At 38.8% G+C, this 26,223-nt stretch overlaps 1 protein-coding gene across 4 annotated transcripts in view; it reads left to right on the top strand.

Annotated features, from left to right (window-relative positions):
* Positions 1-26,223, top strand: part of FOXP1 (forkhead box P1) — a 699,809-nt gene that overhangs the window by 184,341 nt on the left and 489,245 nt on the right. For all 4 annotated transcript variants that reach the window (XM_089519524.1, XM_089519514.1, XM_089519475.1 and 1 more), the window contains one exon: positions 17,427-17,486. The gene's annotated coding sequence lies outside the window, so the exon portion shown is untranslated. The remainder of the gene's footprint in view (positions 1-17,426; positions 17,487-26,223) is intronic.

The following is a 26,223-nucleotide window of genomic DNA, read 5'->3' as shown; positions in this document are numbered from 1 at the left end:
TCTTATCTAAAAAAAACAACAACCCCATGTTCACATCCTTGGGTTGCACAAATTGAAAAGTATCCATTCTCACTAGACAAGTAGGGACCCGAGTTACATTCACTGGATCTGTATCAATTTTAGCATCAAAATCAGAGTGGATCTGAGTGATTTTATCAGTGAAATACTGGGCAAGTTGTTTGCCATCGGCTGTTGAATGATCTGAATTTTCCACTTTTGGGCCTGTGTATAGAAGATGCAATAGAGGCAGAGATGAAACTTGTGTTTGCTGCCTCTATTTCTGCAGAGTATGAATATGTTTTCTGTTGTTACTGGAAATCTAAGCTGGATGTGTGGGATGAGCACTCATGCCTGAGCTTTAAAATTTGAAACAAATGATTATACTTCGGAATTAATGGACTGGATGGAAGGAATTAACATCTGGCTCTGATAATGAGATGTGTAGAGAGAACATTTTTTAAAAAAAGAAAAAAACCCTCACTATTATTGTGTCATATTTTCCTGTTGTTCCACAAAGCAAGGATAGTCATGATGAGAAAAATGGCCAAGATTTATGAAGATTTATATCCAAATCTTCATCCTGGTTCATATTGTCAATCCCAACTGTAGGGCTTCCTTTAGGATATGTACTCACATGCCATTGGGATTCATGTTGTGATATGGATGGTCTATCTACATTGGATTGTTTTCAGTAGAATGTGTGGGCAACCAGATTCTAATTCCATTGGAAGTACTATTGTGCAGTTGAATAGCTTTCCCATATTTCTCTTTCCATAGAAAAGATAACAGTCCATCAGGTCAGTCTTTCTCTCTCCCTTACTATACATTTTCTGGGCTTTGCAGTTATCCTCTGTATCAGTGAGCTAGCCACCCACAGATTAGGGCATCTGTGAATGGCCCTGCCCCATGACTGTCAATAGCAGCATGTGCACGCAGCTGCACTGAAGTGGCAATGCAAGTGTCGGCATCCACTGATGCTAATGGGACTTTAGGTCTTGCATTATTTGGTATCCACAGGGGTCCAGAACTGAACCCCAGCTGATAATGGAGGGTTGACTTTATTTCTTGATTACTGCATTTTCATACCACCTTTCAACAAAAAAAGTTGAAAATAGCAGTGATCAAACACTGTGAAAAACAATTTAAACAGTAAAATAATTTAAATCATTACAATAATTAAAAGAAGTTTCAAATGCTAGATTGAAAAGACATATATTGGCATCCTAAGGTCCTCAAGAGTGTAAAGTGATTGGGACTGAGAAGGATATGCACTGTACACTTTGAGAGTTACACCAATCTTTGGGTAGGCTGCCATTTTTTAATATAAAGGGTGGGGAGGGGGCAATTTTCACAGCACAACTTCAGTGCCAGAGAAAAAGGCAGCTGCAGACAGGCAGCAGCCCATTCTTTAAGCTGCAAGAGAAATTTATAGCTTAACAAATTGTGTGCTGTGGGAGAATGGGCCCTGATGAATTTGTACACCTTGAGGCCTGTACAGTCACCCCTTCATTTTCACAGACTTTGAATCCACATCCCTTACCCATTTGCGGGTGGCAAACAGAGGGGGACTAAAGGAGGGGGGTGCACCCGCAAGCACAGTTTGCCATTCAAGCCAATGGAGCTTGAATATTGACAATTTTCCATTTTGGGGGGGGGGGGAGACAGAACAGATCCCCTGTGAAAACAGAAGGGCTACTCTATATTATTCATCTAAATCTTAGAAGTATCCCTTGTTTATAACTCTGCCTGCATTTTCTGACATGGGGTTTTGTTGTTTTGTGTTTTAAAGTTGTTCTCCTGTATACCTGGGGTATTTTCCTATGATACAGAGCTCCACCTCCCTCCTGTATCTTCCCTTATTTTTCCATCCAGAACATCACATGCAGGACCATGTGTATTAAGATAGGGAGAGTGATCAAGATGAGCATCTGTAGAATATAGCTAATTCAGGAAAAATTATACATACACAAAGAGAGAGAGAGAGAGAGAGAGAATGTAGATTATGCTTATGGACACTATAAACGTGTGTGTGTGTGTGTGTGTGAGAAGTTCCAGGGACACTTACTTTGCTTACTACTTACCTTTCTTCATCTTCTACAAGGAAGTTTGAATGTTGGATCTGGCACACCACTCAATCAGAAGAAAAAGAAATTGGCATATGAATAAAATACACCATTCAGCATTATGTAGTGGCACATAATTTAGCGGACGTAGGATGGGTTTGGGGATAAATTATTTCAGTATTGTTGTTAAAGCATTTAAGTCTGTGTTGTGTGTGTGTGTGTGTGTGTGCGCACACACCTTCCAGTTTTCTCTTCATAAGCAGAATAGATCATTTCATTCATATGATCTGGTAGGTTTGCCTGCCATGTGAGGTTTGTGAAGAATAAGTTCATGCTAAAATTATGGCATAATATTGGTTAAGAGACCATGGGGCAGATACACTTTTTGAACATGCAGTGCTAAGTTTACCTTCACAGAAATGGCTCAAGTGTGATTTTTTTTTTGTTCTCAAGTACCTTCAGCAGAATGTGACTGACATATAGCCTCAGCTCCACTGCTTTTGTGCACAAGTCTTTGCTTTCAGCCTGTAACCTGGTTTGATGTCTTGCTTCTCAGAATACTTGACGGTAGTAATAACGGAAATGGGGGGATGTCAGCGTGACTACTGTCGGCATGTCGGCACTAGTCCAGGGAGTTTCAAAGGGATGTTTTATTGATTCTGTAATTGCACAGTAGAATGGACAAGCTGAATGGTACCTTGGGGCAAGGAAAGCCCCTTTCTGAACAGCATCTGTTGAATGTACACTCTGCAGCAACTTTCAGCAAGGGAGAGCCTGCTGTGTAATTCAGGGAAAGGGACCTTTTCTCAAAACTCTCTCTTGTGGGCTGCTTTAAAAAAAAGCAGTTTGCTTGGAATAGTAATAAGATTGCAGTTCAATACAAGCAGAAATATATGTTAATGACTCAGACTGTTAACTTGTGATTCTGCCCTGCCTCATATATCAGTTGTGACCATGAGCAAATCACAGTCAATCTGGATCTCCCATTGTTCCCCACATTGTACGGGTGTTATAAGGACAACTGAATGAAAGTTTCATGTCTGAACATATACTTTAATAACATAGGTAGCTAAAATAAAGAGGAAAGGTAATTCCAATGGTATAATGATTTATACTGTGTAAAGTTCAGACCTGAATTTTCAACACACTTTTAACTTAAAAGCCTTGTTAAAGTTTGTGGAAAACCTTGTGAAAAGTGTAGTACAGGGCAGCTATGTATTTTCTTATCATTCTTATCTTTCTTGTTGATGCTAATAAACAAACAGAGCAAAAATAACAGAGTTTAAAGCTAAGTGTAGGAATAATAGAAGTGTTTCAACATTTGTTCAAAACATTGGAGTTTGGTATAAATGCAAGTCACAATTGATTAATGCAATGTTGTAAGTGTGTCCCTTAATTTCATTAAGGAAGGGAACTGAACCTACTTCCATCTTGTCCCTAAAAATATTTCTTACCAGCTAACTCTGAAAACAAGGTGTACTTTCATTTAGGAAAAAAACAAACAAAACAAAAGTGAGGATGTCCAGTTTACATCCTAAAAAAAGGATGCCAGTAAAAGCAAAGAAAATTACAGAAAGTCGGCCTGTGAGAGTTCTGTTGATCGTGGTTGTAAGGACTCATTGTAGATGGCAATGCAGTAGAAAACCAATTTACTTACTGTATATATTTGACTATAAGTCGACCTCATGTATGAGTCGAGGGCAGGTTTTGGGGCCAAAATTATGAATTTTGCCATGACCCATGGATGTCGAGGGTAAAACATGGGTGCTCCTTCAGTGTGTGTATATGTGTGCACAGCAAGAGGGACTGTAATTGAGGCTTTTTACTTCAGCATTTCAGTTTTGGTTTCACTCTTGATTCCCCAGACAGCAACGGCCAGCACAGTAAGGAGAAGGACTCTGTTTGTTGAACATTAATCAATCTCCCAGGACTCTTTCTGGATGGCTCAAGAGGAAAAAAAAACTATCTCCATCTGGGGAAATCTAAAAGAGCTGTTATCACATTACCATACTGACTTGTAAATAGGTTGACCTGGGATTTTGGGGTCAGGTTTTGGGCATAAAGTTTTAGACTTACAGATGAGTATATATGGTAGTCTCAGAGCATACTTCTTCTCTTTAGTTTTAATGACCAGTTCATCAGCTTTTAAAGAAATGCATTGCATTCATTATCATTCAGTAGGATTACTCAAACTGGAAACTGATCTTGTAGCATCTTTGAGACTAACAAAACTTAGTCTTAAAGGTGCCACAAGAGCCCTTTGCATACTGATATTCCAGATAAACACAGCTATGTCTCTGCATCATACTGGAAATATTAACCTTCTACTTAAATGGGGCTTTGGTTTTCTAATGCCCACAAATTTTGAAATCTAGCTTCAGCATGTATTTTAAGTGATTGGGAAATTATTTAGACAGAGCCACTGTTCATATCTACTAGTGTAATGCTTGTATTCTGAAAATGTAGGCTGTTGCAACACTGCAGAATTAATGCAGTTTGACTCCGCTTTATTGTCATCGCTCCAGAATTCCATAACATTGAGCCATGGCACTTAAAGCATGAACTGCATTAGTTCTGCCTTTCTCACTTTTGTAAATGTGCATGCACTATATGTAGGCTTGTAGAAATACAAAAAGACTTCTGTGGTTGTAGTCTTCCATTGTATGGAATCAAGAAATAGCCAAAATATGGCTCCTGTATGTGGCTCTGACTGTGCCTGAAGGACACCTGTGTAAAGATAGGAAGCAGAGTGACAGGACATGCCAGCATAGTTGTTTTGCTAAGCTGTTTGAGACAAGCTGAAGAAAACTAGTGGTAAGACTGCTTCATCTCTGCTATAATTTAAAGCAATGCTACTCAAAAAGGTGGTCCTTGGACTGGTGCTGGTCCATGTGCAATTAATTGTTTGCTGTTTCCTGGAAAGATTCCAGGAAAGAAACAGTTGTTAATCAACAAAATATGGGACTGGTCCCTGGCACCTTGGGAAACAAATGGGACTGGCCCTTAACATCAGATACCTAAGTAGTACTGGTTTGATGTGTTTCTTTATCTGTTATGTTAGTACAGGGGCAGGCAAAGTGCAGCGTATGGCTCTTGGGATTTCTAACTGCAGCCCATGGGAACCTCCAGATTTAAATTTAATTTTTTAAAAAAATTGGAGGACTGATTTGGGTCTGATTATTTACTCCAAAACCACCCCAGATCTCCTGGAACCAGTTAAAAAGGCAACAGGTTGCTCCTCTAAGCTCCCTCCATCCAAACTCCCCCAAAATAGAAAAAAAAAAGGGGGGGGGATTCTGGTGTCCAAAAGTGACATCATGTCACTTTCAGCATGCTGAGATGTGCTGCTGTGACCCACTGGGTAGGCACAGGAAGGAAAAATGGCCCAGGCCCTGTTTGCAGTTGCCCAGCCCAAGCTAATGCTTTACATGCTTGATCATAGAGCTGCCAGCTTTGGTGTGCTATCCAGTGAGACCAAAACAAAGACTACATTAAGGTCTGGGACCCAATTCACCAGCTACTTCCACCAAGCATTTCTGATGTCTGACTTTTTTGCACATTTATGAACTGATTTTGACCCAATTTGGTACACACTTTAAGCTGAGGTCCTAAATATTTTAAAGCAAGTTTGCCACCAATTGATAAAACTGCTCCTCTCTTCGTGCACCATATTGATTGTTGTTAAGGGGCAATTTACATGCTATTTCATGTGAAACAAATTTTAACAATTGCAGGGTCTACCAGTCCAATTTTTGTTTCATTCAAATCATAAGTGAAATCAATATCTATCTGGGTAACACTGGATATATTTCCTAATTTTACGTAAGAAGCGTTAGCCTCGAAAACTAAATGCCACCTTCTGCTGAGAACATAGAAAGCAAATTCTTCAGATCTGAAAGCCATGCTGGTACCGCATTTCTCCAAAAGTATGGTGTTTAAGCTTTCACACAACAAAGAAGCCAAATGTTTTAAAACTTAATTGCTTCAGAACTGGAGATGCAAATGATGGAGATGCATTTAAGGAGATTTCAGGAGAGAAAAAAGGAAAAATAATACTTTTTCTTAGACCGAATTTCCCACAAAAAACAATACATTTTCTTCTTCCTATAATCTGTAATATATTACAGTTGGGGTAGGGGTGAGTTAAGAGAGGCTCACATCTAAAAATATCCTCTTCATGCTATTTGGGGAATTTTCAGAATAGAAGGAGGGAGGGAAAATCTCAATGAATCTGCATTTTTAATAGCACAGAAAGAGGAGGTTTCAAGACAGTCGAGAAAATGAATCCAGAATATTTCTTTCCCTGAAATCAAAACCTGGAGCATCAACAGAGCACTTATGGCACAAAAGTTAATTGAAGTATGTCTTGATTTGCTCTATTCCAAAATTGTGACTGGTGTTAGTGAGCAAATTTCATGTCCCAGACTGGAACAGTAGAATATAAGAACATGTAATTTGTCAACCTTGTCAACTAATGAGATTGTTTGGGGTCAAATTTCAACTTTCTGGTGACACAGAAGTATGGGAAGAGGAGGGGTGTGGCTCAAGGGCTATAGTTGAAGGTTTTTTCTTTCTTTCATTTTTTGTAAGGTTTTTGAACAGTATAGAAGGTTTCTGAACAGAGTTTTGAGGCTCTGAGATGAGAGTTTCAAATTGATAATCTGGCAAAATGAATTTTTCAAATAGTTCCTCATTAGTCTTTGAGGTAATACAGAACTGAATTGTAAAGTTTCCAAATGTTTAATTTTATTATGCGAACTAGAAGCAAAGTAATGGTGATTCAAACAATTATGATGTATTTAAAGATTATGGTTAGCTTTGCATCTTTTAATGTCTGCATTTGCATTTTTTAAAAGTATGTTTTTGTTCAGTACTTGTTTACAATATAAACATGTGTTGTTGCCTAATAACCCACCCTTTCAAAAGATTGCTGCAGGCCAAACAGTCAAAGCAGTGAAGATATGTACAAACCCTGCTCTTTCAACTCCTCAGTTGCAGTAAGATTTAATAATATCATCAAAGGTGCAATCTTTGAAGCAAGTAAGCTTTTCACACAAAAGAGAAACATGAGGTTTAGATAAATAGGGATGCTGGCAGTGCACCATATGCCCAGGGGTACTTTGAATATGGGTTAGATCCCCCTCTTCCCTTGTGACACAACTGCGCTAGCATCATACTTTTGTAGCAGGCCATGAAGTTATGACAGATTTCCCTCATTCTTCCCAACTGTCAAGTCCTGATATCCTTATGTATCCTTCTTCCAATCATCTAAAAACTCCAGGCAGACCCAGGCTGTATCAGCATAGTCCTTGAAAAAATGCTCTTGAAGTGAATGGGTAGAAAGTTAAGCAGGCTCTATAAGTGTGCAGTACTGTATCTTACCATGGTTGGTGCATTAAGCCTGCTGCCACACTGCAGAATTAATGCAGTTTGACACCACTTTAACTGTCATGGCACCTTCCTATGGAATCCCGGGGTTTGTAGTTTTTTGTGTCACTAGAGCTCTCTCATAGAGAAGGTTAAATATCTCACAAATCTACATATCCCAGAATTCCATCACACTTAGCCATGGCAATTAAAGCAGTGTCAAATTCTGCAGTGTAGATGCAGCCTACAGCACGGACAGAGCTCCAAAAGCTGCTTTTTAAAAATAATTTAAGTTATAGTTCCAGCCCCCCTCCGGCAGTTAGCAAACACCATTGCTGTAATTTTAAAACTATTAAATGTAAATACTTTTATTTAAATATTACAAGTTTTTCATTCACTAGCGTTAGGCACAATGAGAACAGTGCTTGGACATGACATATTCCAACACTGTCATTTAGTGATACTAAACACTTGCAATTATAAAAGTAACTAGAAATTGTGGTTATATTGTGAAGGAGAGTGGCATTATCCTTCATTGAGGTACAATGGTAATGTCATGTAATTACACCTTAGTTACAAGTGAAGAGTAATTTATGATTAGTTCCAAGCTGTGGATATGGGATATCTGTCATTACCAACATGTCCCTGTAGTTGTGAGGAAATTGAAGGGAGGGGGGCTGAAATAGCTTCTAGAGTATTGTGTTCATATGATGAGTGTTAGATCCCTATATCCACTGCAGTTTGGTCTATCCATTTCACGATAGTGTTTGGTGGTACAATTATCTCTAGGAAGGAATGCTGCACACACATTTCTGACTATGGTGTCTTCTCTCTTCTTTCCATATGTGGACATGGTTTATACCTGCTCTTCCTGACGATATACAAGGTCTAAATTATGGCTAAACATTCTTAGAATCATAGAATTGTAGAGTTGGAAGAGACCGCAAGAGCCATCCAGTCCAACCCCCTGCCATGCAGGAAATCCAAATTAAAGCATTCCCGACAGATGGCCATCCAGCCTCTGTTTGAAGACCTCTAAGGAAGGAGATTCCACTACACTCTGAGGGAGTTTGTTCCACTGTCGAACAGCCCTTACTGTCAGGAAGTTCCTCCTAATGTTGAGGTGGAATCTATTTTCCTGTAGCTTGCATCCATTGTTCTGGGTCCTGTTCTCTGGACCAGCAGAAAACAAGCATGCGCCCTCCTCAATATGACATCCCTTCAAATATTTAAACAGGGCTATCATACCACCTCTTAATCTTCTTTTCTCCAGGCTAAATATCCCCAGCTCCCTAAGTCATAGGGCATGGTTTCCAGACCCTTCACCATTTTAGTCACCCTCCTTTGGACACGCTCCAGTTTCTCAATGTCCTTTTTTAATTGTGGTGCCCAGAACTGGACACAATATTCCAGGTGGGACCTGACCAAGGCAGAATAGAGTGGCACTATTACTTTCCTTGATCTAGACACTATACTTCTATTGATGCAGCCTAAAATCGCATTGGCCTTGTTAGCTGCCGCATCGCACTGTTGACTCATGTTCAACTTAAGGTCTACTTCCCAGATCTCTTTCACATGTAGTCTCATTCAGCCAGGTGTCCCCCATCCTATATTGGCCCCGTTTTCTAGTCTGTTCAGGTCATTTTGAATCTTGATCCTGTCGTCTGGGTTATTAGCAACTCCTCCTAATTTGGTGTCATCTGCAAATTTGATAAGTATGCCCCCAATTTTGTCATCCATTCTTAAAGATTTTTTTCTGAAGAAATCAGAAAAGGTTACTAATTCATTAAAATTTAAATAGGTATAAACTTGTATACTGAAAATTAAGTTCTTACTGATGATCAACGATTGTTGATCTTGTTGGTTGTAAATGTTGTACACAAGACTTGCAGCAATAGAAATGCAAGCAGTTGAAGGTTCCTTCCATAGATGAAAATACATTTGGCCCAAGACCTACAATAGTTTGCTAACTACCTGAGGATTTTGCTCTAAGGTAGAATTTGTGTTACAGTTGATGATTAAAATGGTAAAAGACAACAAGTGAAGTCTTGAAGTTAAGCCCAAAATTTCTTTTAATTCTTTTAAAATACTATTTAAAAAAGAAAATGCCTAAAAATGCTTGAATTTAATATGTAGACCAGTGATTCTTATAGTACAGTATTATAATTGGTGTGCAGTTCTTGAGTATCCATTACACTAAAAAAAGTCTGCTATAATTATGAGAAACTCCAATTTCCAGAAATGCTATGATTAAAGAACTTGGTGACAACTCCATGAGGTGGACCTGCCTCATTTCTTTTTCTTCAGAATATGTGAGAGGGAAACTGAGACCTTTCAGAGCTGTTCCTTGTTTTTATGCTCTGCCTTGGTTAGATAGTGCTTTCAGTGTTGACTAGCAGTGGGACAGAGGAAAGACATTTGTAACAGTAATTGGGGAGATTGATTATTGAGGAACCAGTCAGTTTGTTTCTTCAAGCAGGGATATTAATGATGAATATCTTTTATAACATTAAGTGAGAGCCAGTGTGGTTTAGTGGTTTGAGTGCTGGATTATGAGAACAAGGGATGGAATCCTCATTCAACCATGGAAACCCATTGGGTGACCGTGGGCAAGTCACATTCCCCCAGATAAATTTGATGTAGAGGAAGGCAAATGTAAACCCCCCTCTGAACAAATCTTAGTAAAACCCTGTGATAGGTCCACCTTAGGGCTGCCATATGTTGGAAATGACTTGAATGTACATAACAATGAGCCAAGGCTGCTTAAAATACTTGCTTCTTCCACCCGGACAAGCAGTTAATAGACTGGATTATAAAACTAGTGAAAATGTATCATTGTGCATTTAGCTAAGAATCAGTATGCAAATGGATCTTGTAGCACATTTGAGACTAACTTGAAAGACACAGTTGGTAGCATGATCTTTCTTTCATAGACATGAACCTGTGGACATGCATGTGAACATGCATCTGAGGAAGTAGGCTCAAGTCTATGAAAGAAATCTCATGCTACCAACTTGTATCTTTCAGTTAGTCTCAAAGGTCCTGCAAGATCCCTCTGCAAATTGATTTTCCAGACTATCACAGCTGTATCTCTGAACTATACCACTGTGGAAAGCACCAAATTTATCTAAGAACATTTATGATTTGACAGGATGGGCAGGTAAGTTGTTGTTAAGGAATGCCTGTCTGTCGGTGTTTGTTAAAAACAAAGGAAAGGTATTCCCATGCACCACAGGTGTGTAAATGGCACCCCCTTCCCCCATTGCTCCAAGTCTTTTCAGCAATCTGAACAAAAAAATAGGAAAATGTTCAAATGTGAAAAATGCAAGTTGGCATGTATGTATGCTTCAGATATGAAAGCACATTGTTGAAGCATGGGGAACATGAGCTAAATGACCCCAGGGACTGGTGCTCTGATGCAGAGCCTTTCCTTTCTAGGTCAGCAGTTCTTAACTTGCCCTCTATGGCAATGATCGAGAATAATTTCTATCGAGTGCCTGCTTGGTTGCTTTTGTGATCATAACCCCAGTTTTCAGTGGAAGAACACATCACAGTAAGCATCAAACAGATGCTCCTTGTCAGAATGGTCACAATGAAGGCTGAGTATTAATACTTTAAGTAAGTTTATCAGTATAGATGCGTTCTCTCCAAGTTTGAGTATTTCTCTTATAAGGCCTTGAATAGTCAAGACAACTTGGGAATAGCACTTCCTCATTGGCTCTTTCAGAATGAATAAAGATGAAAACTGAACCTTGTCTGTGGTGAAAAAGATACGTTTAGTCATAACATTTACAATTATGTACCAGTAATGGTCAATGTGTATGTGCAAGGAGATGGCTTGGAAACTTTTTTGGTAGCAAATCCCCCAACCAGCATAGCCAATTATTTGGGATTGCGGTTACTAGAATGGCTCAACTAGCATGGCACAAGGTGTGGGTCCTGGTAGACGTGAATGGTGTGTATGGGAGAGTGGTGTTGAATCATTTCTGAAAAGAAGTAAGTGCGGAGGTTATAAAAGGAATATTTTCCACAGCTTGCTTTTGAAAGTTTTTGTATAACTTCAGACAGGTGCTTGTTTCTTAGGCTTCTAAATGGATGCTCAGTTTATCCAAGATAAGGTGAACATGAAATAAGTTTTTTTGCAAAAGGAGATTGCGCTTTTGGGTTTTCCCCTCATATTTCATGCCATTTATGGATGACAAGGGGCTAAAGCAGGTATTTGTGGGTAGGTGTGAACATAAAACATACCGTGGACAGGGAACTTTGGAGCAGTTTGGGTGGAGATTTGCTAGTTTAGCGTTTTCAAATACATTTGCAAGGAAACATTTGCAAGAGGGAAGGTTGCTAATTTTCCACACCTCAGCTGACCATTTCCTCCAGATATGCTCCCCCTCGGTTGGGCTCTCAGCTGGGCTTCTAGTTTCACAGCTGGAGGGGGAAGGAAGGTGAAAGCTATTAAAAAATAAGACTGGTACATGTAGAAGAGAATTCTTGGGCAGCAAAAGAGATAAGCAAGCACCCATTTGCTTATTCTTTCCTGCAAATGCCTATCCGTACACTATTATAATCAGAAAAGCATGGGTTTTCAATCCTTGTGTTTGTCAGGGTCCCAAATTTTGGAAATATCAGTATTCTGCCCTTCCCTGCTTTACCATTTCCACCACAACTGCTCCTTCCAGACTTTTCTTCCTGCCCTCTTCCTCTTGTCTTCCCGTTAAGCCAAGGACTGCAACATTTGCCTCCCAGATCTTACCATTCAATGTGCAAAATTTGGGAAATAGAGGTGGTGGGGATGTTGAGGGCATGGCCGATGAGCCTGCTTCCCCTCACATGTTCTTTGAAAATTTCATTCTTACTTCTGAAGTATCCTAATGTGGATAGGAAATAGTTATGAAACTTTTTGTTTAAAACTGTATTGGAAGATTTTCTCTTTTCCACAGATGATACTGGTTTGCAGCAGGGATCCAGGGAAAAGTGCCCTCAAAACGGCAGCAACAAATACAGTGATTTACTTCCCCTGTCTCCCTAGCCTTGGGTCCTGTAAATCCTTTTCAGTGAGAGAATACCATTATTTATATGGTTGATGCATGTGATAGCAGTATAGTCCTAAACATGACTACTCAGAAGTAAATTCTGCTGACTTGTTCTAAGTGATTATACTGAAACATTTTAGTAAATTGTCATTTTACTGCCCAGCAGAGCATGCTTAACTCATGCAACTGATCCTATTTCTCCATCTCTCAAAATACAGAACAGAGTATAACTCTGGGGTGGAGAATATTGGTCTTATGTTTGTTGTCATACTGCTGAACTATGTGAGTGTTTAGAAGCTCTGAAGCTTTTTCTTGAGACTGCTGGACAAAACTGAGGCTGCATTTGCACTACAGAAATAATGCAATTTGACAACACTTTAACTGACATGGTCCAATGCTGTGGAATTCTGGGATTTGCAGTAGGATGGGACATTTAGCGCCAGACAGCTCTGGTGTCACACCAACTACAAATCCCAGAATTCCATAGCATGGAGCTATGACAGAGTGTCACCAAACTGCATTATTTCTGCAGTACAGATACAGCCTACTGGTATGTCTTTTTTAAAAAAAGGATATTGTATTGGCAAGATGGTTGAACATAGCTCAGAAGTTTACAGACTGATTATGAGGAATGTAACTTTGGGATGACATTGCAGTAATATAGACACATTACTTTGTATACCTACTCTTCCATCATATGATTCTGATGAGAAAGATGAAATTGTGGGATACTTGTGAATAATATATTTTTAAATACATAATACTGGCAGCTGCCTTCTGGCATTATGTGAAGCTGAGGTATCTTTTTAAGGGGTCAAGAGGCAAGAGTGTAATTTAAATATTATTGTAGTGTCTAGTGCTTTTTCTAAAGCTAACAGGTTCATTTTATTACTGGAAACCTTGAAATCCCAAACTCTTGGGAATACTGAGATGCATCTGTTCTCTTGAAGCTGGCCAAAAAGAGGGCTGGATTGGAATGGATGATTTTGAAAGTCCAGACTCGCTGGCAGAGACTTCCTGTAGGTAAAATATGTAAACACCCCACATACAAACAGAACTCGTATTTAACTAGTGGGATATTTTCTTGTCGTGAATGTCAAGCAGCTTACCTTTCAATTAAAGTACAACTTTTTCTTAAAATGGATTCTGTGTATTCCTCATGTTAATTATGCTTCATGTGCTTCCTGAATTTGTGAGATAAATACTTCACCCTTCTTTGCACTTTAAAGTTGAGTCTTTGGAACAGGCTAGTCATGTCATGTACCCTCACTCCTCCTACAAAGGAAAGTTAACATTTTAAAAAATGTAGTTTCAAGAAATATTTGCGACCAGAGTGTTTTCCCTCAAAAATCATTCAGCAGTAAGTCTGTGAAGGAAGAACGTTAATACTGTAAGGTGGTCTTGCCCATATAAAATTTCCACATGGGCCACTTTCAAAGATGCAGTTTCTTCACATACATATACCGTGAACAGGGACATTTCTAGAGGGTGCAGAGGGGGTGTCTGACCTCTGGTGAGGAGTGTACCACCGTGCCTCTTTGCAGGTAAACTGGGTTTTGTGGAGACTGAAGTTTCTGGGAAGGACCAGGTCCACCTGCCTAGAGGTGGCAAGGAAACTGGCCAGGATGCTATTGGCATGCCACAGTGAACCCCCCGGAGACCTCTTTCTTTGCTGAATGGCACCTGGACCTCTTTGGGACTTGTGAACAAGGTGGATAGACTGGAACAAACTGGGACATGGGCAGTCCCCTTGTGTGCCCCAGTCCACCAACCATTGGTGGCATGTAGACTGGAGCCTTTCACTTCCATAACAGCCCCATGGTTCTGAAGGACCATTGGCCTGAAGGCTCTGACAGTAGCGTCATTAGGGTTGATGCCACCAAGTGCAGTAACTCATGGTGTCACCACCTCTTGACATCCTCCCATACCACACTATACAGAATACTTAGTAATGTTTTTTTAATACAAATGGTATTCATATATCATAATTCGTATATATCACCGAATGTAATGGCAATAGTTGCATCATAAACAACTAACAAAATTAAATTATACCTTTACAATACAATATCATATGCACAGCCTAAATGTATTTACATCTACATAGTTTCATGTGAAAATTTTGGAAGATGTGATGTTTTAAAAGAAAAATTTAAAAGCATAAACATTTAAAAACCCTGAGACCTCTCCTTTCTCCTCCCACTTAGCCTAGGCTCACTCACACCATCTCTTCTGCTGAGCTTCAGGCTTTAAAGGGACAAAGCGAACGCCACAGCCTATTTCTACCATAAGGCAGATGTTTGAGGATCAGCGATGTCACCCACTCCTTAGGAAATTACCTGGTGCTACTTGCACCCCTCTCATGATGCACCAGGGCTCTGAGCCCGTGGATGAGAGCATGTTACCGCACTGGTTGGCACCAGTGTTAGTGACACCACTGATTCTGAAACAGTGCATGAAACAATTGCACTGACAGGATAGCTCATCAACATAGAATGAGAGAACATACATTGTCAACTATGTGTCCTCATTTTGCATTTCTACACGGTATCCTTCTCATATCCTTCAGGATATATGTATGTGAAAGAATTGCTTGTTTGCAAGTGGCCCATATTAAAATTTCATCCCATGTGGAAACTTTATACATTGCAGAGAAGATTAGGCTAGAAGCCTTAACTATTTGAAATCCATGTTTGTTTAGAATGATAAACCAGGCAGGGTTCCTCACTTAGTATGAATAAGCAGCACAGTAGAGCAAACAGCTTCTTCTTGCTTTGTGTGAGGTAGTATAATCATGTCTGTGGTATAATCATGAGTTTACCATATAAAACACACTTGTTCCATGACAGACAATGTTTTGTTGGCATGAAGTATGATAATATTTAGCAGCACCTAGTAGCATTTTGTGATTCTTTTCCATCTACCCCAGGTTAGCTGTAACATTAGTTAAATTTTAATTTGAGGGCAAAGTAAGTGGCATCTGCAAATTGACAAAATCCTGTGGTCTGAAACAACAAAGGAAACAATTACAAGTGTCTACAATACAAATTAAGTTTTAAGAATAACTTTTCCAGATAGCACCAACTCAGTTTGTATTTGATGTTATTTTACCTTAGATGCCTCTATATGAATGAGTGGAAGGTCACAGTCTGAATATCTTAAGTAGTTTAAGCATGGTTAAACTCATAACTTACACTTTGCACTCCTTTTCAGAAGAGAACCCCATGTATTATTTCTTCAGAAGGATTATTGCTCCCTTCTTTAAAGACAGTTTATCTAACTATTACAAGATGTGATGGCTGGAGTGTACTAAATGGTAGCATAAGTGTGTGAGCAAGATCTGTCATCGATACGATTTGTGATATACTTGTTCATTTAGCATTATAATGTCTATCTGAAAAACAATAACTACAAAGATTGCAGATTAAAATGAAATTTAGTTAAAAGTAACTATTATGATTACATTCTGAGCATGTTTCAAAACCCAGCTATTCTGATTCACATTTTATGCTGGTTTATATTAAGATGTTATATATACAGTAGGTGTATATCTCTTAGAAACAATTTATTATCTTCTCGTTCCTCATGTCTTATTTTCTCTATTACTTTCATTCTTTATTATAAATTAATTGCCAGGAATATCATGCTAGATGTCTCATGACAAATAAACTGTTTCTAAAAGCACAACTTCTTGTTTAATTTGTTAAGGGAGGGAGAGAGGAGCAAATAGCTGAACAAATATTTTATTTTCAAGTTTTCATTTTCTATTAGTTTTTTTGTCTGTTTATTTGTTGTTGTATGTTGGGCAAGCACCCCTCCTCTCAAATAAAACTGAATAATTCCTCTGGGGCTGAAAAATAAATTTAAATTTCCTCCTTATGTAGTCATTAACATAGCCAATTTACAAAACCCTTTCTAAGAAAAATGGCTTTGTAATGGGGACACTGTCAGACTCTTAACTATACACTGCTGGGAGTCGTTCTAATAACGTCTAATGCAGTTGTAGGGAAGCGAATCAGTAGTAGAAAGCAAGATCGCTGCTTGACTGCTCCCTTTCCTGACAGGAAGAAAAGGACAGTGATCAAGCTGAGGTCCTCAAAGGAGGCCCTTAAATCACTGGATAACATGAAGAATGGGATACACACAGGCTGCTGTAGAAACCATATAACAAAGGATTTGAATTGTAGTGAGATAGATAATTCTTGTAGGAACATTTAGGCGACTGATCTTTTTACCTTGCACATTAGAAGAGTGCACAAAAGATAATGGGAAATGTTCAAGTGTAGTCTTTCTTTTTTAAAAAGCTGTTTATGACACGACATCAGTAATATGGCACTGTATCAAAATTCTGCCAGGAGGGGAGGTGCACAGTCCTGTACTGCCATTTAATCATTGCCAAACTCTTTAAATGGGATGCAGAAAATCAAAACAACCATAACAAGAAAACACAATGTGCCTGTTTAGCCCTTTTCTTAATGTCTTTGGGATGTAACCTCCATAGAAGATTCCCTGATGCCAAAGAAACAGAAAACATAAATGTTTAGAAGGTAATGATAGAAAAGGACATTATAAAATAGATCTAAGCTTTTTTGGTTTTGGCCATATGTGCACAAATGTCCATGTAACATTTAAGATAATAGGGTAGGAAGGGATGAATTTATTTCAGTCTCTTAAATGCTGTATTAGACACATGATTTGTTTTAGGTTAAACTGCAAAGAGAGATTTGCCAGGGGTGGTGGCTACCAAGAGACATCCAAGTTAGAATGGTTATTAATTTCCAACCCTCAGAACATTGGAAGTAGCTTTGTTTAAAAAGGGAGTAAGAAAAGACCAGAAGAAAGTGCTTACACTCCAAAGAACAGACATGGGATTTAATCAATTCAATATGCATGGAAAAGGAAATGTTCATAAGGACAATATTTGGACTTGAACTGATGTAGCTTTTTTCCTTCTTTTTGACAGCTAGCCTCTCCTGAAACATGGCACAGTGACAATCAGTGACAGAAAAGCAAGGACAGTCAGGTTAGTTCCTTTGTTCAGTGTTGTTTTTAAATGGTATCAGATACAACTGTGGTTAGAACATGGGTGAAGTGGTGCAATTTCTGACTCGTGTCACTTATATTTGGCCCACTTCAGGGTGGATTCAGACAAGTGTTTCCTTTCATTGTCATGGAGAGGAAGGACTCCAGTTGAAGAACACTATCTGAAAACTTCAACATGCAATGAATGAACTCTGAGCATGTTTTTGGCAGATTTCCCAGAGCTTGTCATTTCAGTCTGTATTGCACATCCTGCTCTTTACACAACCTACATGTAGACGCCTAAGGCTGTTGTGTTTTAGCCACATATATTCAGCATAGCCTCTAGAATTTTAAAAGAACTCTGGAGTCTTGAAGTATCAGTAACCTTAAGGCAGCTGTCAAAGGGTGATATTTAAAAGATCTGACCATTTGGGAGCATGCTGATACTTTTAGAAACAGTACTTTGAAATGCTTTGGGTTTTATGCAATCAGTTACACAACCCTTGCATATGCAGATTGGCTCCTGACTTTAGACAAACCAACAAACAAAAACAAGGCTGTGCAAGCATTCAGGAGCTCCATACATTCATTGGAATGCAAAATAAATAAATCAATCACTCAATGCAGAACTATTGTTGTATGTATACACCCATATTCACAATGTTATATTGACTTGTGTTTCTCGAGATCCACCACCCTGTTGGATGCAAAATGTCATTCTGAGAGGCAGTGGGTAAAAAGAGCAAAATGACTTTTGGAATTACATGCACTTTTTATTGTTCTGTCTCTGCTTTAATCTAATCTCAGTTTCAGTTGATACTATTGATTACATACCCTTCCAGCACTTGTTCAGTCTATGGTATTGTACTCAATGTGTGGTAAAATGTTATTCTTTTCATAAGTGACTTGAGCATAAAAGGTGAAAGTATACAATTAATTTGCCAGCACTTTCTTTAAAATTGTATGCTGGATTTCTGTGAAATGCTGCCCATAGCAATATTCCAAGTAAATTATTATTATTTACTATGACTTTTTTGCTCGCATATTTAAAGTCAACAATTATGTTTCCTTTTTATACTTAATGGCTTTGTACAGTATTTTTAGAAACTTGGTCAGTTCTTACTTCATTGAGTCTGATAATCTGATTCACACATCATAGTCTTAAAAATACATCAAATACACAAACATTATAGGTGAGATACTTTATGAATCCATTAATGGATAATGATGTTTTCATTTTTAATAAATAAATCTATGAAACAAAAATAACTGGAGGAGAAGAGAACACCCTTGATAGTATTATTGGTGACTTGTGACATTAGTTAGTGGCATCTAATTCATACTTGTTTAGAGTCAGGAATGTGAATGCACCAACAGCTGTGCGCTTTAGGTACATGATACAGTCTTTCCTAGATTAATGTTTGCTGACTGACAGTGCTGTTGGTTCCTTTTTTTTAGGTATGTATACACTGGTCTGGAGTGTGTGTGCGTGTGCGTGCATGTAGCGAATATGTCTTTGTATTTTAAACTGCTTTGGTAAACATTTGTTAAGCAGTATATACATTTATTAAATAAAGAAATGACTGCTATTCTTTAAATACGATATAAGGATAAAATGATATGCAAATTCTGATCCATAAGAGTGAAGTGACTACTATGCTGGAGAACCAATATTGATTGTGACCTAGCATACATAAACAGAACAGTAACTGAATAAACATGAGAACAGCAGTCACATGTTCACAGTCACAGAACTCTGGCTTAGATGCAGAATGGCCAACAGCTTAGGTATTCCAGAGGGTTGACTTAAAGGAATGAGTACTATTCCAAAGGCATTTCAACTGTGACCAGCCATTATGCTGGTGCAAGACTGTGGTGAATAAACAATACTAGCCTAATATACTAAAAGTGCAATCCTGTGTATATTTATTTAGACATCTCACTGTGTCAGTGGAAGCTTACTGCTAAGTTACTGTGCATTAGATTGCAGCCTACAATTACAGATCCAAAAATATTAGAGGATAAGTATCCTTTATGTTGTTGATGTGTGCCTTCAAGTCGTTTCCGACTTATGGCAACCCTAAGGTGACCCTATCATGGAGTTTTCTGGAGTGGAGAGTGTGTATGACTTGCCCAAGGTCACCCAGTGAATTGAACCCTGATCTCCAGAGTCATAGTCGAATGATATACTCAAGCCATTCAGTATGCCCTCTGGGAAGGATAAAAAATGTTCTCCTTAGCATGGGAATTTACTTGACCTGTCATTCATGCATTTTGAAAGTAAACCCAGACAAAAGGTGAGATCTTATGTTCAGAGGAACATAAATTTGTAAATGAATCAGAACTTCATTAGCTTTTAAAACAAGTTTTTGAGGTTATCTATCTTTGGGACTGTGTCAACTTTTGCCCATAAATCTGAAGCATTTTAGGTGTGGAAAAACACCTAGCTCAGTATCTCTCCGATAGCCACTGGTAGGGAGTGTTAATATTTGTGGCTGCTGCTGCAAAAAAGGGACTCATTAATCAAGGAATCAGATCTAAAGCTGCAACAGATATGATTAGTGTTGTCCTCAAAGTGTTTCACAGACATGTTTCAGTGCATCTCTCAGCATTCCCTAATGTTCACAGATGGGCCAACTTTTAAGAGACCTCAGACCGCAAAGAAGAGTTCTTCTGCATTCCATTGTCTGGATTTACTGGTGGCTGGGAAGAATTTCTTCTTTGCTGCCAGTACTGCTACTGACTAAGATCATTAATATGTTTTTTTCCCTAACATTCAGGTTTTAAAATGTGATGCAAGTTTTTTGCATTTTTCTTTCAGCCATTCAGTTGTATTTGAAAACTAGTCATATTTGCAGCTGCTCAACCCCATTGCCATTTGAGCCCCATTTGCATTTTGGTGTATGTGGTCCAGGAGCCAGCATGGTATAGTGGTTTGAGAGTTGGACTAGAACACTTGGAGACTAGGGTTCGAATCCTCACTCAGCCATGGAAACTCACTGGGTGACCAGGTGCAGAGGAAGGCAGTGGTAAACAAACAAACAAACCTTTGAACAAATCTTGCCAAGGAAACCCAGTGATAGGTTCACCTTAGGGTTACCATAAATCAGAAATGACTTGAAGGCACACAACAATAATTATCTGTTTCATTGCTTGCAACTCACCAATACAACATGGGTCTGAGTAGGCTCTGATCAGCGGAAATGGATACCTGGAAGGAATTGTATCAACCATCTGGGGAGCCATCTTTGTTTTCCTAAGAATGAAAAGAGCATTAACAGGTTTGCCACCTATACTGACATTTGATGGCTCAAGAAACCTTTAGAATCCATGTGGTTTCATATGGCATTTAAGTGGTGAGGATTATTTTAAAAGCTGCCCTCCACTCATGTCTGCAGAGGGAAGGTGCCTGCAGGTCTGAATATCAATGGAAAAAAACTGACCATGGCAAGGCAGTTAATGGAAACATCTCCACCTCTAAACTCCCATCCTTCCACCCACTTGTGAAAATGAAATTGAGAATGTGTCCTGCTACATGTGCCTAACTTGTTGGGACAGACCTACAGTTTGCCTAATGGTCATAAGTGTGTATGCAGAGGTCTCCCATAACCTGGGTATCCTTGACACATGTTGTAGGCCATGTTGTAGGCCATCACCATCTGGTCATGTAGAGATATTGGTAGGCAGAAGGCTAAACAATGCACTAGCAGAAGCTCTAATCTCTCCCATTTGCTAAGTGCAAGATACAAACTCTCAGACTGTAACTAGGCTTGACAGAAAATCCAGAAAGGGAGCTGAAATCTTCATTAACTAGAGCAACACTTGAGCATATGTTGGTCTTTTCAGCGTTGCACACAGTAAAGTCTAAACTAGCCTTCAGAATTCAAAGTATGGATAAATGGTTTTACTCTTGTTTGTTTTGACCTTAATAATTATTGGTCCTTAGCAGAAAAATAACATTTGGTAGCATTTTAGCAAGTTAATAGAAAGTTTAAATCATGGCTTTCCTAGCTGAAGATGGAAGACAGAGAAAAGATATACCTTTTACTAATGTCAGTTGGCGTAACCTATTCCAAAACAAAAGGGTACTGTGATTTGGTATTATGATGGCACAACATAAAAATAAATGTTTTATATTGATTTAAAAATAGTATTAGCAGGGCTCTTAGCATCTCAGCTCTTAGTATTAGCATCACAATGGATTCACTGGTAGAAGACTTTAATTTCTTTTATAGGGCAGGGGTTAAAAAAACAACAACTTCTTTTTGTCATCTGCTATAGAAGGTTGTAAAATAACAACATTTTTGTTGTGGTTTTGAATGCAGTTTTATATATTTTGTAGGTTAAATATTGGATAGTGGATTTATTGGAGACTGATGAGGCACTGAAGGTGGATCTTTGTAAATACTGTCAGATATGGGCTTTTTTTTTTTTTTTTTTTTTTTTTTTTTTTGCAGGAGGAACTTTAGCATGGAAGGCTGATCTTCTGAACTAGAATCTGTATGACAGCATATTAGTAATCATTAGACTTTTAGTCCAGCAAGAAGGTTGTAGATTGTGCCCTTTAGGAGGGAGATAATAGACTTGATAGAAACATCACTGGTAGCCTGTCAAGCCGTAGCTTAATGTCCTCTGTCTAGGTTCTGGATACAGAAATTTTCATAAACAGAAAAGAAAGCAACTCTGAAAATGATGTTGAACAGATTTTGCTATACACAGGAGAGGACTTTCAGTGGCAGGCTGTAAGTAAAAAATACAATGTTATGCGTGGAAACCTTGAGACATGTCTCTGTGGACAGGAAGAAACATTAAATTTCAAGGCTGGTGGCAAAACGGTCGAAGCATATACAAGATAAACTCACTTTAATAAGATAATGGAAGTAAAGTAATATCTTAAGAGGTCATAATTTGTTAGCTAACTAACTGTAGCTTCGTTTTTTTTAGAGGTAGGTTGTGTTTAGAGAGAGGCAATTGCAGATTGCCATGGACAAATAGGGACTGATGTAGTTGGGTAGAATTAGAATATATTTTATTGTTGTTGTTTTTGTTTTATTGCCATCAAGTAGACTTTGTCTACATCTACACTGCAGAAATAATAATAATATAACAACAACAACAACTATTATTATTATTATTATTATTATTATTATTATTATTTATACCCTGTTCTTCAGCCAAAAGCCTATAGTAATCCAGTTTGGCACCACTTTAACTGCCAGGACTCAATGCTCAATGGGAACTGTAGTTATATGTGAGAGATATTGTTTTATTTTCCACATTTGTTGGCAAATTTTTGTTAGAATTTCAATGGATTCTGTCTCTACAACTTGAAATAGCTGCATTGATGTGTGTTTTGATCTTCGAGGTTTTTTTCTTGCAAGTGCTTTGAGAGCCTTTTCCACTTCATTTTTTAAAATTGTGGGTTCATTTTCAAATGTTCCTTCCCTGAAGGAAGCTGTCCTCATTTCATCTCTTTCCTATAGACCCCTCAACATACCGTATATACTCATGTACAAGTTGACCTCATGTATCAGTTGAGGGAAGGTTTCAGGGTAAAAATAGTTGATTTTGATATGACCCATGGATAAGTCGAGTGTAAAACTTAGGAGGCTATAACAAAGGATGGAAAGGGGAAAACACCACTTCCGTCCCTCCTTCTCCTTCTCTGGACCTCTCCCAACCACCTGATACCACTTCCCAGGTGTTGGAGGAGAGGTTTGAAAATCGGATTGGGGAGGAAAAGAAGTGGAGTTAAATGGGTTGTTTCATTGATGGGAAGAGAAGGCTTTGAATTCGGATTGGGAAACTCTTACACACACACACACACACACACACACACAAAACACCTGCCTCAACGCACAAAGATTGGGGAAGAGCGGGGCAACACGATGGTGCTTGTTTAAGGACCTTTTGAAACAGTATTAGTGTGTTGAAACATATATAAACCAAACCAGGATTTTAGGGTCCATTTTGTGGCAAAAAATTCTCAACTTACAGTTGAGTATATACGGTACATCTTCCATTGACTTTTTATATTTGTCCCAATAATGTGTTTCCCTGTTGGTAATATAGAAACCCTATTCTTGGTTTTAATTTTGCTTTAATTTCTGAGATCATGTGAGAGGTTTTCTGTTTTCCTTCACCATTTCCTTTTACTTTTCATTTGTCTTTTACTGCTTGAAGAGCTTCATTTGTCATCCTTTCTTTCTTTTTGATTGCACATAGTATATTTTTGGATTCTTCCCTTTCAGTATCCATGGTTTTGGTCCAGAGTTCTTCTGGTTCCCAAGCCATTAAACCTAATAGTGCAAGTCTGTTCGTTACATGGTCCTTACATTCTACAGGGATGCTCTTCATGCTGTATTTTGGCATGATGACGTTAATAGCTTTAATGTCTGATATTAACAGTTCATGGTCTGTACCATAATCTGTTCCTGGTCTTGTTTTGCAGAGCTGCTCAGTCTACTGCTTCCAATATGTAGTCTATATGATTTTTATATTGATGATGTCTCTGTGTAGAGTATTTGGCTGCCCAAAGTATGATTTTCCAATGAAGAAACTGTTGTCTTCACAAAATTCAGTATGGTCCAAAAACCATTGCAGGAATAATCCAGTTTGAGACCGTTTTAACTGCCCTGGCTGCTAGGGAATCCTGAGAATTGTAATTTATTGTGGCACCAGAGCTCTCTAACAGAGAAGGCTAAATGTCTCACAAAACTACATTTCCCAGAAATCTGTAGCTTTGAGCCATGGCAGTTAAAGCGGTCTCAAACTGGATTATTTTTGCAGCGTGTTTTGGACCCTTGTAACTCTCTTGCTTCTTTTCTTGATGACAAGCCAAATTCTACAATGTTTAGTTCTGCTGTGTTTCCTACTTTTGCATTCTAATCATCTATGATTGTCAGCGTGTCATATTGATCCTGTTATCAATTTCTTCCTGGGCACCTGTGTAGAATCTTTCAGTGTCTTCGTCTGTGGTGGGAGAATAAATCTAGATCAAAGTTATATAGATGGGTTTTCCCTGGAGTCTTATTTATATTATTTAGTCAGACTTCTCACTGTATCCCATTGCTGCTTTTACTACATCTTGTGTCACTCTCAATGCCACCACATCTTTCTTTGCTTTTCATTTTCACTGTAAAACACTGTGTGATTAGCTAATCGAAAATGTCCAGTTTCTGAACACCTTAGCTTTCTCACATAAAGTATGGTTATGTCAGTATGTTCAATGTCCCTCAATATTTCTTTTATTATTATTATTTCCAGTTTTCTCTTATTTGGGCTTATCATATCCCATGTCCTTATTATGTATACTGCACAGCTTTAGACTTTGATTTCATTTCTGAGGGCATCTGCAGCTGAACATCCTTTTGGCTTGAATCTATTTTGGTCATTAGATACAGCACTACTTGTCCTTGGCCTCTGCTCTTCTTCAATAGTGCCTTCTGACCTGGGAGTCCTGTCTTCTGCCATTATCTTTTATTTCATTTTGGATTGTTTCATCAGAGGGTTTTCAAGCAAAAAGACTTCAAGAGTACATTACTAGCTCCTTTAGAGTTAGCTGTGGTATCACTGCCATTATCTCTGAGAGATCATTCACCAATACCATCCCCCACTACTGCTACTGCTCAATAGCTATTTGTCCCATTTAATTTGGCTTCTCGGCAAAGGGCTTTTTGCCATGGGATACTGTACTGGTAGCAGTGCATAACCTCTTCTCTCACATTCTGTCCCCCATGCTGCTTAACATTTACATGAAGCTGCTGGGAGAGATCATCTGGAGACATGGGGCGCGGTGTTATCAGTACGCTGATGATACCCAGATCTATCTCTCTATGTCTCTGACTGACACAGTGACTAAGGATGGCATCTCTCCTCTGGACGCCTGCCTAGGGTCAGTAATGGGCTGGATGAGGGAAAACAAACTCAGATTGAATCCAGAGAAAACAGAGGTACTCGTGATAGGTACTCCAAGCCCAGGCAGGGAAATTTGCCATCCAGTCCTGGATGGGGTCACGCTTCCCCTAAAGGACAAAGTTCGCAGTTGGAAGTACTCCTGGATTCATCTCCACAATTATCATATCAAGTAGATGCGATGGCCAGGAGTGTTTGGTACCAGCTTCGGCTGATATGCCAACTGCGCCCCTACCTGGACCAAAAGGACCTTGAAACTGTGGTACACACACTGGTAATCTCTCATTTAGATTTCTGCAATGTGCTCTACATGGGGCTACCTTTGTACCAAGTTCGGAAGCTTCAACTAGTCCAAAACGCAGCAGCCATATTGGTCACCGTAACTTCCAGGTCAGACCACATAACACCTGTATTAAAATCTCTACACTGGCTACCAATTAGCTTCTGGGCGCAGTACAAAGTGTTGGTTATCACCTTTAAAGCCCTATATGGCTTGGGCCTGAGTTACTTGAGGGAACGCCTCTCCCGGTACAATCTGCCCCGCACTCTCAGAACAAATGGGAAGAATCCACTAGTTCATTCAAAAGTTAGACTAGTAACTACTTCCCAAAGAGCATACACAGCTATGACTCCCACGCTTTGGAACAATCTTCCGGAAGAGATCAGAATGATTCCAACCTTAGGTGCCTTTAAGAAAGCACTAAAAACACATCTCTTCCGACAAGCATACCCCCCTGATCTTCTATAAAATCTGATGAAAACTTCACCTCAGGAAAAATTAAGATAACTTTATCGCAGGATGTATTGTGGTTTTAATATTGTAC

This window comes from Sceloporus occidentalis, unplaced genomic scaffold (genome assembly GCF_023333645.1).
Source record: "Sceloporus occidentalis isolate IW3139 unplaced genomic scaffold, rSceOcc1.0.p SCAF_1, whole genome shotgun sequence".
NCBI lineage: Eukaryota > Metazoa > Chordata > Lepidosauria > Squamata > Phrynosomatidae > Sceloporus > Sceloporus occidentalis.
Note: the sequence above shows the minus strand (reverse complement) of the source record. Positions and strands in the feature narration are given on the sequence as shown.